The sequence below is a fragment of the Bubalus kerabau genome, chromosome X (assembly GCF_029407905.1).
Source record: "Bubalus kerabau isolate K-KA32 ecotype Philippines breed swamp buffalo chromosome X, PCC_UOA_SB_1v2, whole genome shotgun sequence".
Taxonomy (NCBI): Eukaryota; Metazoa; Chordata; class Mammalia; order Artiodactyla; family Bovidae; genus Bubalus; species Bubalus kerabau.
In genome coordinates, this window is record NC_073647.1 from 140,772,128 (window position 1) to 140,784,603 (window position 12,476).

The 12,476-nt window shown below is 44.0% G+C and overlaps 1 long non-coding RNA gene across 8 annotated transcripts in view; it reads right to left on the bottom strand.

Annotated features, from left to right (window-relative positions):
* Positions 1-12,476, bottom strand: part of LOC129638967 (uncharacterized) — a 198,689-nt gene that overhangs the window by 135,936 nt on the left and 50,277 nt on the right. For 2 of the 8 annotated variants that reach the window (XR_008708123.1, XR_008708120.1), the window contains exon 5: positions 12,337-12,408. The exons of the other annotated variants lie outside the window; for them this stretch is intronic. This is a non-coding gene — a long non-coding RNA (uncharacterized LOC129638967). The remainder of the gene's footprint in view (positions 1-12,336; positions 12,409-12,476) is intronic. 8 annotated transcript variants of the gene reach the window in all.

Sequence of the window (12,476 nt, forward strand, 5' to 3'; positions counted from 1 at the left end):
ATTATCAATGCTTATTTTTCTTCTTGATAAAATTAAAGAACAGACTAATATTCTACAGAAGTACATTACGAAATTATTTTGCTTTTATCTATTAGATTAAAGCAAAGCATGTTTCAACGTAACTTCTTTGAAGTCATTGTTACTATATGAGCTCTCAACCATCTCTTGCTTCTTTCTACCTTGAGAGCAGGAAACTAGTATCTAAAAAAAAAGCGGGGGGGGGGGGTGTCTTAAATTAGAAACACCTGAGTTTGAATTCAGGTTCTCTGTCATGAACGTGCTACATCAGCAGCTCTCAGAATTTTAACATGCATCAGAATTAGCTGGAGGCCTTGTCTAAACACAAATTACCTGTGGCCCAACCCTAAGGTTTTTGATTCAGTGGGTGGAGGATGGGCTGTGAAATCTGTATCTCTTCCAAGTTTCCAGATGATGCTGAGTTGTACACACCTTTGAACAAATTACACCTTGGTTGAACCTCAGATTCTATAGCTGAAAAATATCAGAGTTTCTACCAATATCATAAATATTCATTTCTTCTCCCTATATTAGGAGAAGGCAATGGCAACCCACTCCAGTACTCTTGCCTGGAAAATCCCATGGACGGAGGAGCCTGGTAGGCTGCAGTCCATGGGGTCGTGCAGAGTCGGACACGGCTGAAGCGACTTAGCAGTAGCAGCTCCCTATATTAGTCAATACCCAGGACACAGAACTTCTCTAATGGCTCAGTGGGTAAAAAAAATCCACCTGTCAATGCAGGAGACACAAGAGATGCAGGTTCGATCCCTGGGTGGGAAAGATCCCCTGGAGGGGGAAATGGCAACCCACTCCAGTATTCTTGCCTAGAGAATCCCATGGACAGAGGAGCCTAGTGGGCTATAGGCCATAGGGTCACGAAAGTGTCCGACATGACTAGAAGACTAAATAGCAAGGTTCAGGGTCCCCTCCCACAATTCTGAAACCCAAACACTTCAGAAAGCAGAACTTTTCTTTTTCTTTTAGGTTTGGTTTAAATTCATTTGGCAACAAAGCTGGCCTACTAACAGTCTTCCTTTATTACATATTGTTTTTAATTTTATATCTATTTACTATATGTTTAGTTTAGTTATTGGGTGCTATGGCCCTACCCCTACTAAAACTGTTATGTATTATACAGGCTACAAACCATACTATCTTTCTAGAATGAGAGAAAATGTATGAATCCTGAAGTCCTGGCTCTAAATGTTTTAGATAAGGAGCTGACGACCTGTCTTTAGCACTTCAACATATTTATATATTTCCTTTGACTTATTTAGCTATTTTCAGCTTTCTCAACTTAGTTACAAATCCCTCAAGAGCACAATCATGCTTTGTGTGCCAACCCCCGCATCACCTCCTACCTACTGACCATGAAGTATATGTTAAGTAAATAACCACGGCTTTGAATTTATTGACCCTAATGAGATGTGAGTAAAAAACTGACATGATTCAATAGTATGAGATTCAAAAAGGAAAGATGAATCAAAAAGCTTGCAGGGTTCTCAAAATTGCAACTGACTATAATCCCAAATGATTTTGACAAGAAGAAAATGTGACATGACACTGCAGCTCTTCTTTGCACTTGTCACACATCGTACCTAAAGTACTGAAACTGGGCCGTGCTCATCTTCTTAAGGATCTGTGCCCTATTCACTCCCATACTTCTACGTGACCTCATTTCTGATGCCTCCATTCCACGAGCTTTTGCATTTGCTTAAAACTGTTGCATCTTTAAAAATGAAAGAAAAAGAAGGCATATTAGGTGCAGAGGAACAAAGGTGTCGTGACTTGCAGTGCCTTAGCCACGAGAAGGTGACAGATTCCATTTGTGATCCAGGAAACAAAACTGAGGTTGGCAAGTGGGGTAAGGACAGTCAACAGGATCCACTTAGAAGAAGCTTGCAAAGATGCTGCAAGGGCCAGAGTGCTCATCCAGAAAACCAACTTGGATGGGAAACTAGATACCAAACACCTGGACCATCAGTGAGATGGTTTGACAAAGCCTGTCCAGCCAGATTTGCTTTATTGGTCAGTACGTATTTAGAGATTTTTTATCTGAAGGTCAAGATTCATTAAGTGAGTATAATCCCCCTAATACTACATCCCCACATTCAGAAAAGTCCCCTTGAATGTAAGAGCACAAATAAAGAATAAGAAACCCTGTTAATATGCCAGAATGGTGACACAAAAGAATTCACATTCTCACCAGAAGTGGTCCATTCTGCAGGATCAAGAATTTCACATGCCATTGCCTCAGCTGGACAACAGGACCTCCCTTCCAGATATACGAAGTGCATCAGTGGGTTTTCAAATTAACACTTACTGAAATTTGAAACCTGTTCTTTTTCTTAATTTTTTCCCGTTAATGTCTACTGACCTTCACAGCTGGTATTCTGCATAATACATATGTGCTTGTAAAGGCAAGAAAATAGAGAATGGAGCCCTGAAAAGAGACTGAGCCAGATAGACAGAGAAGGGGGAGGGGGAGGAGAAGATATAGAGATTAGGGTTAGCTACAGGAAATCACCCATACGTTATCATTTTTTTAATATATGAAAATGTCAATTTCATAGTTTGACTTCCACATAAATAACTACCATCTCATGTTTTTATAAGAAAAGAAAAAAGACAGTGAAAGAAATGAGAAGCCTTATATATAAGGATGAGCCAGATCTCCATGGGTCCTACATCTCCATTCTGATGACTCTCTGATCATGATTCCAGAGATGAAAACCCAGTGGCCTCTATGTGCTGGGTCATGCTTCAGAGACTCACAAGAAAAGAAAGGAGGCTGAAAAAGACCCACATCACAATGTATGGCTAAAGGGTCACAAGTGAGATCCACGTGTTCAGAGTTGTCACTGTCCTTTTAGATTCTTAACTCAGGCTGATTATTACCCACTTCCTCGGAGACCTCACTAAAATCCATCACCGTGACCTAGAGCATTTGTCCTCAGAGCCACCGTACTTGCAAAAGGCCTGGGCTTCCCCAGAGTGGCCAGGTGCCCATGGACTGATAAATGCACACACTACTCTTTCTTATTTCTTCCTTCATTTCCTGAATGAGGCTACATGGCTTTCAACTTTGCCCCTCGAAAATGTGGCTTTTGTTGGAGTCAGTGTCTCTCACCTCAGGGAGAGGGAAACCAGGAAAGGAAAGGGCAGTAACTTCTTTTCTTCTATTTTCCCTCCCAAAGTATCTTTTGCTGACCGCCAACATTCAGTTAGTTGGAAACTGGATACTTGCCAGAGCCCAGAATGAGAAATGTGTTGTCAACAGCCAGGAGAATAAATCGGGCAGGACTTCTCAGTTCTGGCAGATTGAGTCACTCACCTGGGGTGGCTGCTTTCATGCACACACTCTCAGGCCCCTGCTCAATCGCAATCCCCCAGCACCTGAACTGTGGCTTTATCTCAGTGGTTCTCAGCTGGGGGATGGTTCTGGCCCCAGGGGACATGTGGCCACATCTGGAGACAGATGGGTCCTCAGAACTAGGAGAGGGAGGCTATTACTATTAACAACTAGTAGGTAGAGGCCAGGGAGGCTGCTCAACCTCCTGCAGTGCACAGGACAGTCCTCCGACAGAGAACTTCAGTTATTAGGAGTGCTGAGACGGAGAGATAAGAAAGCCTTCTTCGTGATCAGTGCAAAGAAAGAGAGGACAACAATAGACTGGAAAAGACTAGAGATCTCTTCAATAAAATGAGCGATACCAAAGGAACATTTCATGCCAACATGGGCACAATAAAGGACAGAAATGGTATGGACCTAACAGAAGCAGAAGATATTAAGAAGAGGTGGCAAAAATATACAGAAGAACTACGCAAAAAAGATCTTCATGACCCAGATAATCACGATGGTGTGATCACTCACCTAGAGCCAGATATCCTGGAATGCAAACTCAAGGGGACCTTAGGAAGAATCACTACGAACAAAGCTAGTGGAGGTGATGGAATTCCAGTTGAGCTATTCCAAATCCTGAAAGATGATGCTGTGAAAGTGCTGCTCTCAGTATGCCAGCAAATTTGGAAAACTCAGCAGTGGTCAAAGGACTGAAAAAGGTCAGTTTTCATTCCAATCCCAAAGAAAGGCAATGCCAAAGAATGCTCACACTACCACACAGTTCCACTCATCTCACATGCTAGCAAAGTAATGCTCAAAATTCTCCAAGCCAGGCTTCAACAGTACATGAACCGTGAACTTCCAGATGTTCAAGCTGGATTTACGAAAGGCAGAGGAGCCAGAGATCAAACTGCCAACATCCGTTGGATCATTGAAAAATCAAGAGAATTCCAGAAAAACATCTATTTCTGCTTTATTGATTATGCCAAAGTCTTTACTGAGTAGATCACCACAAACTGTGGAAAATTCTTAAAGAGGTGGGAATACCAGACCACCTGACCTACCTCCTGAGAAATCTGTATGCAGGTCAAAAAGCAACAGTTAGAACTAGACATGGAACAACAGACTGGTTCCAAACTGGGGAAGGGATACATCAAGGCTGTATATTGTCATTTTGCATATTAACTTATATGCAGAGTACATCATGAGAAATGCTGGGCTGGATGAAGCACAAGCTGGAATCAAGATTGCCAGGAGAAATATCAATAACCTTAAATATGCAGTCCATGGGGTCACTAGGAGTTGGACACAACTGAGCGACTTCACTTTCACTTTTCACTTTCATGCATGGGAGAAGGAAATGGCAACCCACTCCAGTATTCTTGCCTGGAGAATCCCAGGGATGGGGGAGCCTGGTGGGCTGCTGTCTATGGGGTCGCACAGAGTGGGACATGACTGAAGCGACTTAGCAGCAGTAGCAGCAGCAGCAGCAGATATGCAGATGACACCACCCTTATGGTAGAAAGTGAAGAAGAAATAAAGAGGTTCTTGATGAAAGTGAAAGAGGAGAGTGAAAAAGTTGGCTTAAAACTCAACATTCAAAAAACTAAGATCATGGCATCCAGTCCCATCACTTCACGGCAAATAGGTGGGGAAACAATGGAAATGATGACAGACTTTATTTTCTTGGGCTCCAAAATCACTGCAGATGGTGACTGCAGCCATGAAATTAAAAAATGTTTGCCCCTTAGAAGAAAAGCTATGACCAAACTAGATAGCATATTAAAAAGCAGAGACATTACTTTGCCAACAAAGGTCCATCTAGTCAAAGCTATGGTTTGTCTAGTAGTCATGTATGGATGTGAGAGTTTGACTATAAAGAAAGCTGAGTGCCGAAGAACTGATGCTTTTGAATTGTGGTGTTGGAGAAGACTCTTGAGAGTCCTTTGGACTGCAAGGAGATCAAACCGGTCAATCCTAGAGGAAATCAGTCCTGAATATTCATTGGAAGGACTGATGTTGAAGCTGAGGCTCCAATAATTTTGGCTACCTGATGTGAAGAACTGACTCACTGGAAAAGACCCTGATGCTGGAAAAGATTGAAGACAGGAGGAGAAGGGGAAGACAGAGGATGAAATGGTTGGATGGCATCAACGACTCGATGGACATGCATTTGAGCAAGCTCAGGGAGTTGGTGATGGACAGAGAAGCCTCTCATGCTGCAGTCTATGGGGTCACAAAGAGTCGGACACAACTGAGCAACTAAACTGAACTGAAGTGAACTAAGGTGGAGAAATTCAGGCTTAATTCCTCAGGAAGCTCTGATGACTTGCAGGTTTCAGAACGACTAGCTTTGGACAGTCCAAGAAGATGGTAAATCTTTAAACAATTATACATGGGTGATCACAACCTATTGGCAAGAATAGTTACTAATTACTGAAACTAGCTTACGTTTCAATTATCCAAAGTCTTGAGAAAGAGAATGGATTGACCATACCAAAAAATATATACAAATGTTGTCCCTCCTGTTTCTTACATGAATGTGAGCTAGGGATGGTGGGAATATAGATATAGATGGGGCTTCTCTGGTGGCCAAGTGGTAAAGAATCTGCCTCCAATGCAGGAGACACAAGTTCAATCCCTGGGTCAAGAAGATCCCCTGGAGTAGGAAATAGCAATCCACTCCAGTATTCTTGTCTGGAGAATCCCATAGATGGAGGAGCCTGATGGGCTACAGTTCATGGGATCACAAAGAGTCAGAGATGACTGAGAACACAGTCATGCATAGAAATAAACATAGACATAAAAAGCATATATATATATATATATATATATTCATCCTTTAGTTTATAAATGTGAAAAATGGTATTACTGAAAACAAGACATATACATGTATCAATACAACATTGCAAATCAACTATAATTGAATTTAAAAAAAGAAGTGTACATGTGGCTCACACCATACTGAGGAGGAAGCAACATGAATAATGGAGTCAAAGAATGCTTGGAATTAGTTCCGTGCCTTGTCCAACCTTCTCTGCAAAAGTCTGGATTTTCCCAGAAAATACTGACATTCAAATATTGATTTAGTAGGCAGAAACAGAGAGCTCTGGCTCTCCCTACTTTATACAAAGGTTTCCATTAATGAAAGTGAAAAGATTCTAATTAGCTTTCTTATTTTTCCCCCAAACATTTCCTATGGTTTCTAGGAATGGCAGTTGTCAGTGAAGAGAAACCATCCCACAGGCTTGGAGCTAGGTCAGAAGTCCATTTTTTTTTCAGACTCCTATAACTCATGACTTCTCTCCTTACATGCCTGTCCATTCTGGAGAAAATTTATATAAAGAGAAGATAGTATTTGAGGCCTTGTTTCTATACCCATTCACTTATTCACACATCTAGTGTTGCTTGACATTCTACTATGCCAGGCACTGTTGTAGGTGCTGAGATGACAGCAGTGAACAGAAAAACAAGACCCCACCCTCATGGAATTTCCTTTTTGCTGTGGCAGATGTACATACAAAAACCAAAACAGCTACTGTGTACAGAATTTGTCAGGCCTCCATGAAGAGGAGACATTTTGGGCAGCGAGCAGAAAGAAGCAAGGGCACTGGGCTAGCCGGGTGGTTTTCCGGATGAAGAGCACACAAAGCAGTGGGAACAGTAAATGCAAAGGTCCTGGGGTATATGAGAAGCAGAGAGCAAGTGAGTATCTGATGGGTCAGACTGATTTCAAGACTTTGTTGTTTCAGGGGCTGCTGGGGAGTATGTAAAACTAACTTGGGTACTGTTACTCCTTTTCGTCCCACTTAAAATAAAAAATAAAGTAACACTCAACTAAGGTCAGATAATCATGCAGGTTTTTTTTGTTTTTTTTTTTTAAGCACAAAACAGGGATTTGTGCTCTTCATCTCTTTCCAAAAAGAAGAGTAGGGTATAACCTCAGGGAACCACTGGGCTTTGAGGACAGTGAAGCAGCCAGAGAGCACAGCAGTAGCCCCTTTGCAAAAGACTAAGGGTTTTGGAGAGAAAGGAGTTCAAAGTTTGGTCCTACAAAATGAAGAGAGACATGAAGCCAGGACCTGTGCTGATGGCAGAGTCAGAGTTGTCACCACCCCTGAAAAATCATTCATGCTTGGGCAGGAGCCAAAAACCAAAAATGACAGTGAGCATCACTATGAAAATGAGGACCGTACCCACAGCCTGTGCACTCTCTCAATTAAAACATATCGGTACCCGTTCAAGGTGGATCAATAAGCAGGTACCTTGAGTGCCCTTGGAGAGCTGGGTAAACAACAGCCCTCAAAGAAAGAGCTCTTGAACAGGCCTCCTAAGAGGGGACCCAAGAGGCACCAGGAGAGCAGAAGCAGGCACTGCCAGCCCTTTCAAAACTAGAAACAGGAGCGAAGCCTGACTCCTCCTGGGCAGGTCATGTGTATTCCCAGATGTGGCCCTTACATCTTCAAAGCCCCACACAAACCTTATGGTCATGAGATGTCACCAAGAAGGGACGTGGCTTTGTTTTTGTCTTTTTTAGCAACATATTTTCTCTCTGGCATTCAGACACTGTCTACAAGCTTCTGACTTTCTGAGATTCTTTGTGGGGGGTGGGGGGAGTCTAATCATGTAAATGCCTAGGTCGGTGGTTCTTAACTTCTGACTGCAGGATACCCTGTGCACCAGCTAAACATTAAGAGTAAGGCCTCATCTCCCAGAGATGGAAAATGTGGGTCTAGGAATACACATTTTTACATCCCCTAAAGCCATCCTGAGGCTGGTAGGTCAAAGGACCTTATGTGGAAAAACATTGGTCCATCCCCTCTCCCTCCCACAAAAAAGCCCTCTTCCTCACTGATAAAATGTGGTTGTTTGGGGAGAGGTGAGAGAGAAAAGATACAGAAGTTGCCCAAATTGCCCTGTACACGCCTCAAACTGTGGCTCCTGATTATAGAAAGTTTGTGTTTACGTGCCTCTCTGTTCCTGATTCAGGGACTCCTTGACTTAGTACACAGTTGGCTACATCAGTGCAGCATGAACACAGCCTACCCAAGGCTGTTGTCCCTGATGTCCTGCCCAGCATGGCCCTGCACATCAGGGCATCCTCCCTAGGAGGACAGGGAGGTGCCTAAGCCATGCCCTGTGGCTGGCAGGGACCTGTGACAGAGCACTAGAGCACGCAACCCCGAAAAACAAACTGCGAGGCGCCTTAGTGAATCCCTATTTCAATAAGCCCCATCCAGCTGACTCTCGTCCTGTAGAAGAAATACAAGCAGGCAGCTTGGATTTCTTCTATTTGACCCAAAGAAGTGAGTAAGTATGCAGAGTATACCATGAGAAACACTGGGCTGGAAGAAGCACAAGCTGGAATCAAGATTGCCAGGAGAAATATCAACAACCTCAGATATGCAGATGACACCACCCTTATGGTAGAAAGTGAAGAAGAACTAAAGAGCCTCTTGATGAAAGTGAAAGAAGAGAGTGAAAAACTTGGCTTAAAGCTCAACATTCAAAAAACAAAGATCATGGCATCCAGTTCCCATCACTTCATGGCAAATAGATGGGGAAACAGTGTCAGACTTTATGTTTTTGGGCTCCAAAATCACTGCAGATGGTGATTGCAGCCATGAGATTAAAAGACGCTTACCCTTGGAAGGAAAGTTATGACCAACCTAGACAGCATATTCAAAAGCAAAGACATTACTTTGCCAACAAAGATCCGTCTAGTCAAGGCTATGGTTTGTTCAGTGGTCCTGTATGGATGTGAGAGTTGGAGTATAAAGAAAGCTGAGTGCCGAAGAATTGATGATTTTGAACTGTGGTGTTGGAGAAGACTCTTGAGAGTCTCTTGGACTGCAAGGAGATCCAACCTGTCCATTCTAAAGGAGATCAGTCCTGGGTGTTCATTGGAAGGACTGATGTTGAGGCTGAAACTCCAATACTTTGGCCACCTTATGCGAAGAGCTGACTCATTTGAAAAGACCCTGATGCTGGGAGGGATTGGGGGCAGCAGGAGAAGGGGATGACAGAGGATGAGATGGCTGGATGGCATCATTGACTCGATGGACATGGGTTTGTGTGGACTCCGGGAGTTGGTGATGGACAGGGAGGCCTGGCGTGCTGCGATTCATGGGGTCACAAAGAGTCGGACATGACTGAGCAACTGAACTGAACTGAACTGAGTGAGTGAGTAAGAAGGAAAAGGCGCTGGGACTGGGGACTCTTTGCTGCAACCTCCAGAGTAGACCATGAGTAGCTATGTGACCTCAGCAAAGTCAACTTTGGAAGGCCCTTCCTGCTCCCAACAGCCAAGATTCCATGAGCAAAGGTGTCTTCACAGGGAGCTTACACAGTGAAGATTCAAACCAAGCATGGAATGCTCTCTAGGCAGTGGGAAAACCCAGAGATTGGGGCCATGGGACACAAGTGACAAGATTAGGTTGTGAGAACCCTAATTAGGGTATCAGGAGACGGGGCAGAGGAGGGTCTGGGGAAGAAGAGAGAAGAAGGTAAGCTGGGGTTTCTCAACCTCGGCACTCAGGGTATTCTGGCCCCAGTGATGCTTTGTCGTGGGCACTGTCCTGTGCATGGCAGGTTATTTGGCAGCATCCCAATCTGTACCCACTAGATACCAGGAGCATCCCCCCTCCCCCACCTCCAGTTGTGACAGCTAAAAACATCTCCAAACATTGCCAAATGGCCCCTTGGCAGCAAAATTGCCTCTGGTTGAGAATCACTGGTTTAAATGAGACAAAACATTATGGCTTTATCCAGCTTTATCCTCTTAATAATATCCCTCCACGCTCAAAAGGAACATACATAATTTCTACTACCATACCCTAAAACTATCACTGCTTGACTATTTTACTTGTCCACAATGTCAGTCTGAAAGGTAAAGACCACCCCTTCCCAATTCCAACCTCCAGCAAATTAAGATATATGGGAGGTTAAATTAAATTAAGATTAAATAATGGGGAGTGCCAGGGGATGAAGGGGTGAAACCCACTAAAGGAGCAGAAATGGAGAATGAGAAAAGTCAGGCATCAGAGTAGAAGCTGGGATAACAGAGGGTCAGTCTGGGTTAAAAGAATGACGAGATCCTTGAGGGTGAAGGGAGATATGTGAACGTACAGGAGACTGAGGAATTATGGAGAGTGGGAGACTGGGCCAGAAGGCTGTGTCTGTGTGTGTGCATCTGTATGTGTTTGTGTGTCTGTGTGTTTCTATGTGTAAGTCTGTGTTTATGTCTGTGTGTCTTGTGTGTGTCTGTGTGTGCCTATGTGTTTGTCTCTGTGTGTCTATGGGTACATGTGTATGTCTGTGTGTGTCTGTGTCTATGGGTAAGTGTGTATGTCCATGTATGTGTCTGTGTGTATGGGTGTCTTCTGTGTGTCTGTGTGTGTCTTCAGCAAGTTTCTCAGGGTAGAGGTAGAGAAGTCTCTACAGCCGGAGGATCACCATATTCTGAGGAGAAAGAAACAGGATGCAAAGGAGGACAAACAGCTGAACATAGGAGACAAGACCTGCAGGCCAGAGCCAGCAGGAATGGCTGCCCCTGTGGCATCACTGGGACTCAGGCACCTCCGCGAGGGGACAGCAGCCATGATGGCTCAGGGAATGGAAGTGTGGGTCTACCGTGAGCCTGGCCACTGGTCACTAAACACCCACCAAGTAGACAGGGCCACCAAGTACCAGGCGCCATGTTAGCTCCTAAAGGTCTAAAGAGAAAATGCCTGGGTCCTGCCACCAGGGAAGCAAGTCTAGGCGGCTGAGCTCAGGAGGAGGGGAGCCATGCATGACTGCATCCCTGGAGGATGTGCTCTGAGCCTCTGGGTTCCTGTGGCTCAGAGGATGAACCAGCATCACCAGGAAACAAAAGCTGCTTCCAGCACGCTCCCTACCCTCCTCATTGCAGGCCTGAAAACCACAATGGGGATTAAAAAAAGACTTAGATAAGGTTCCAGAAAACCTCTGGCCACCCCTCCCCTTGAAGAACAAAGCTTTGATTTACAGCTCTGATTTTTCAGGGAGACCCTCGAACTGTCATGTCAGCCAAATTTCTCTGAATTTTAGACGCCCCCGGGTTGGGTTGCTGTTTTGAATTAGTTCCTCTTGCCAAGGGATATAAGAAAAGGCTCCCAAAGGAAGCCTGCAAAAACAGCTCATTACTGTGCGATCCACTCCCCCACCACCTTGCAGAAGATGCAGGCAAGAGCTCTGTTGCCACCGTCTGATAACAGAGGTGGTGGCCTGAATACTAACCAGAAAGCCGAAGAGAAGGAAATGTTTTCTGAGAAAATATGTCTTTTCTGGAGGTAGAAAAACAACAAGACGCACACACACACAAACCCACTGCTCTTGGTTCACAAATTCCAAGTGGGGAATGCTGCCAGTATCTTGTGAAGGACTAGGAAGGTGAGGTCTGGGGGCCTGGTTTCTAGAAGCTGTTTTCAATGCCTTCCTTCTGCTGCTCACATACAGGGCATTCAGTTTGTTCAAATGAGTGCAAACAAAGGAATACATTTGTTTGGGCAGGCTTCATTATACGCTAATTAATGTAAATCTCACCCACAGAGAGGAACCTAAATAAATAGCTAGAGTAATTAAAGTTAAGGGGGGTTGTTCTGTTTTGTTTGAAAGGGGGTTAGTTAGGGGTGTGTCTGAAAAAGATTCAGATTTGAGGGAGTTTTAGGAATGGATTTTTGTATAATAATCTTTCAGAAGAACGGACTACCTATATTAGCCGGGCGGCGGTCCCTAATCCAGGTCAGTAGCATCCATTGCAAACAAAAACACTATGTTCCCACAAGGAGTTCTGGGAAACAAAGAGACCAACGTTAAGTACCAGAGCTGCAAAAATGTTAGAGAAGAAAGGCCTAAAACAGTGCAGGGGAAGATAATTAAATCATTAAAGCACTGTCACATTGAAATAACCAGACCAGCAGAGCTGAAAGATCAAAGCTGAGTTTATTACTCACCAAGCGAGCTCAGTCAGTCTCTCCACATCTCCCCAAGCAGAAAGAGGAATTTTTCTCAAATAACGCAGGATTCTGAAAGGCATTATTTGATTGGCTAAGACTGCGATTATCAATTCTCTTTAGGGACCGATCATTGCTTC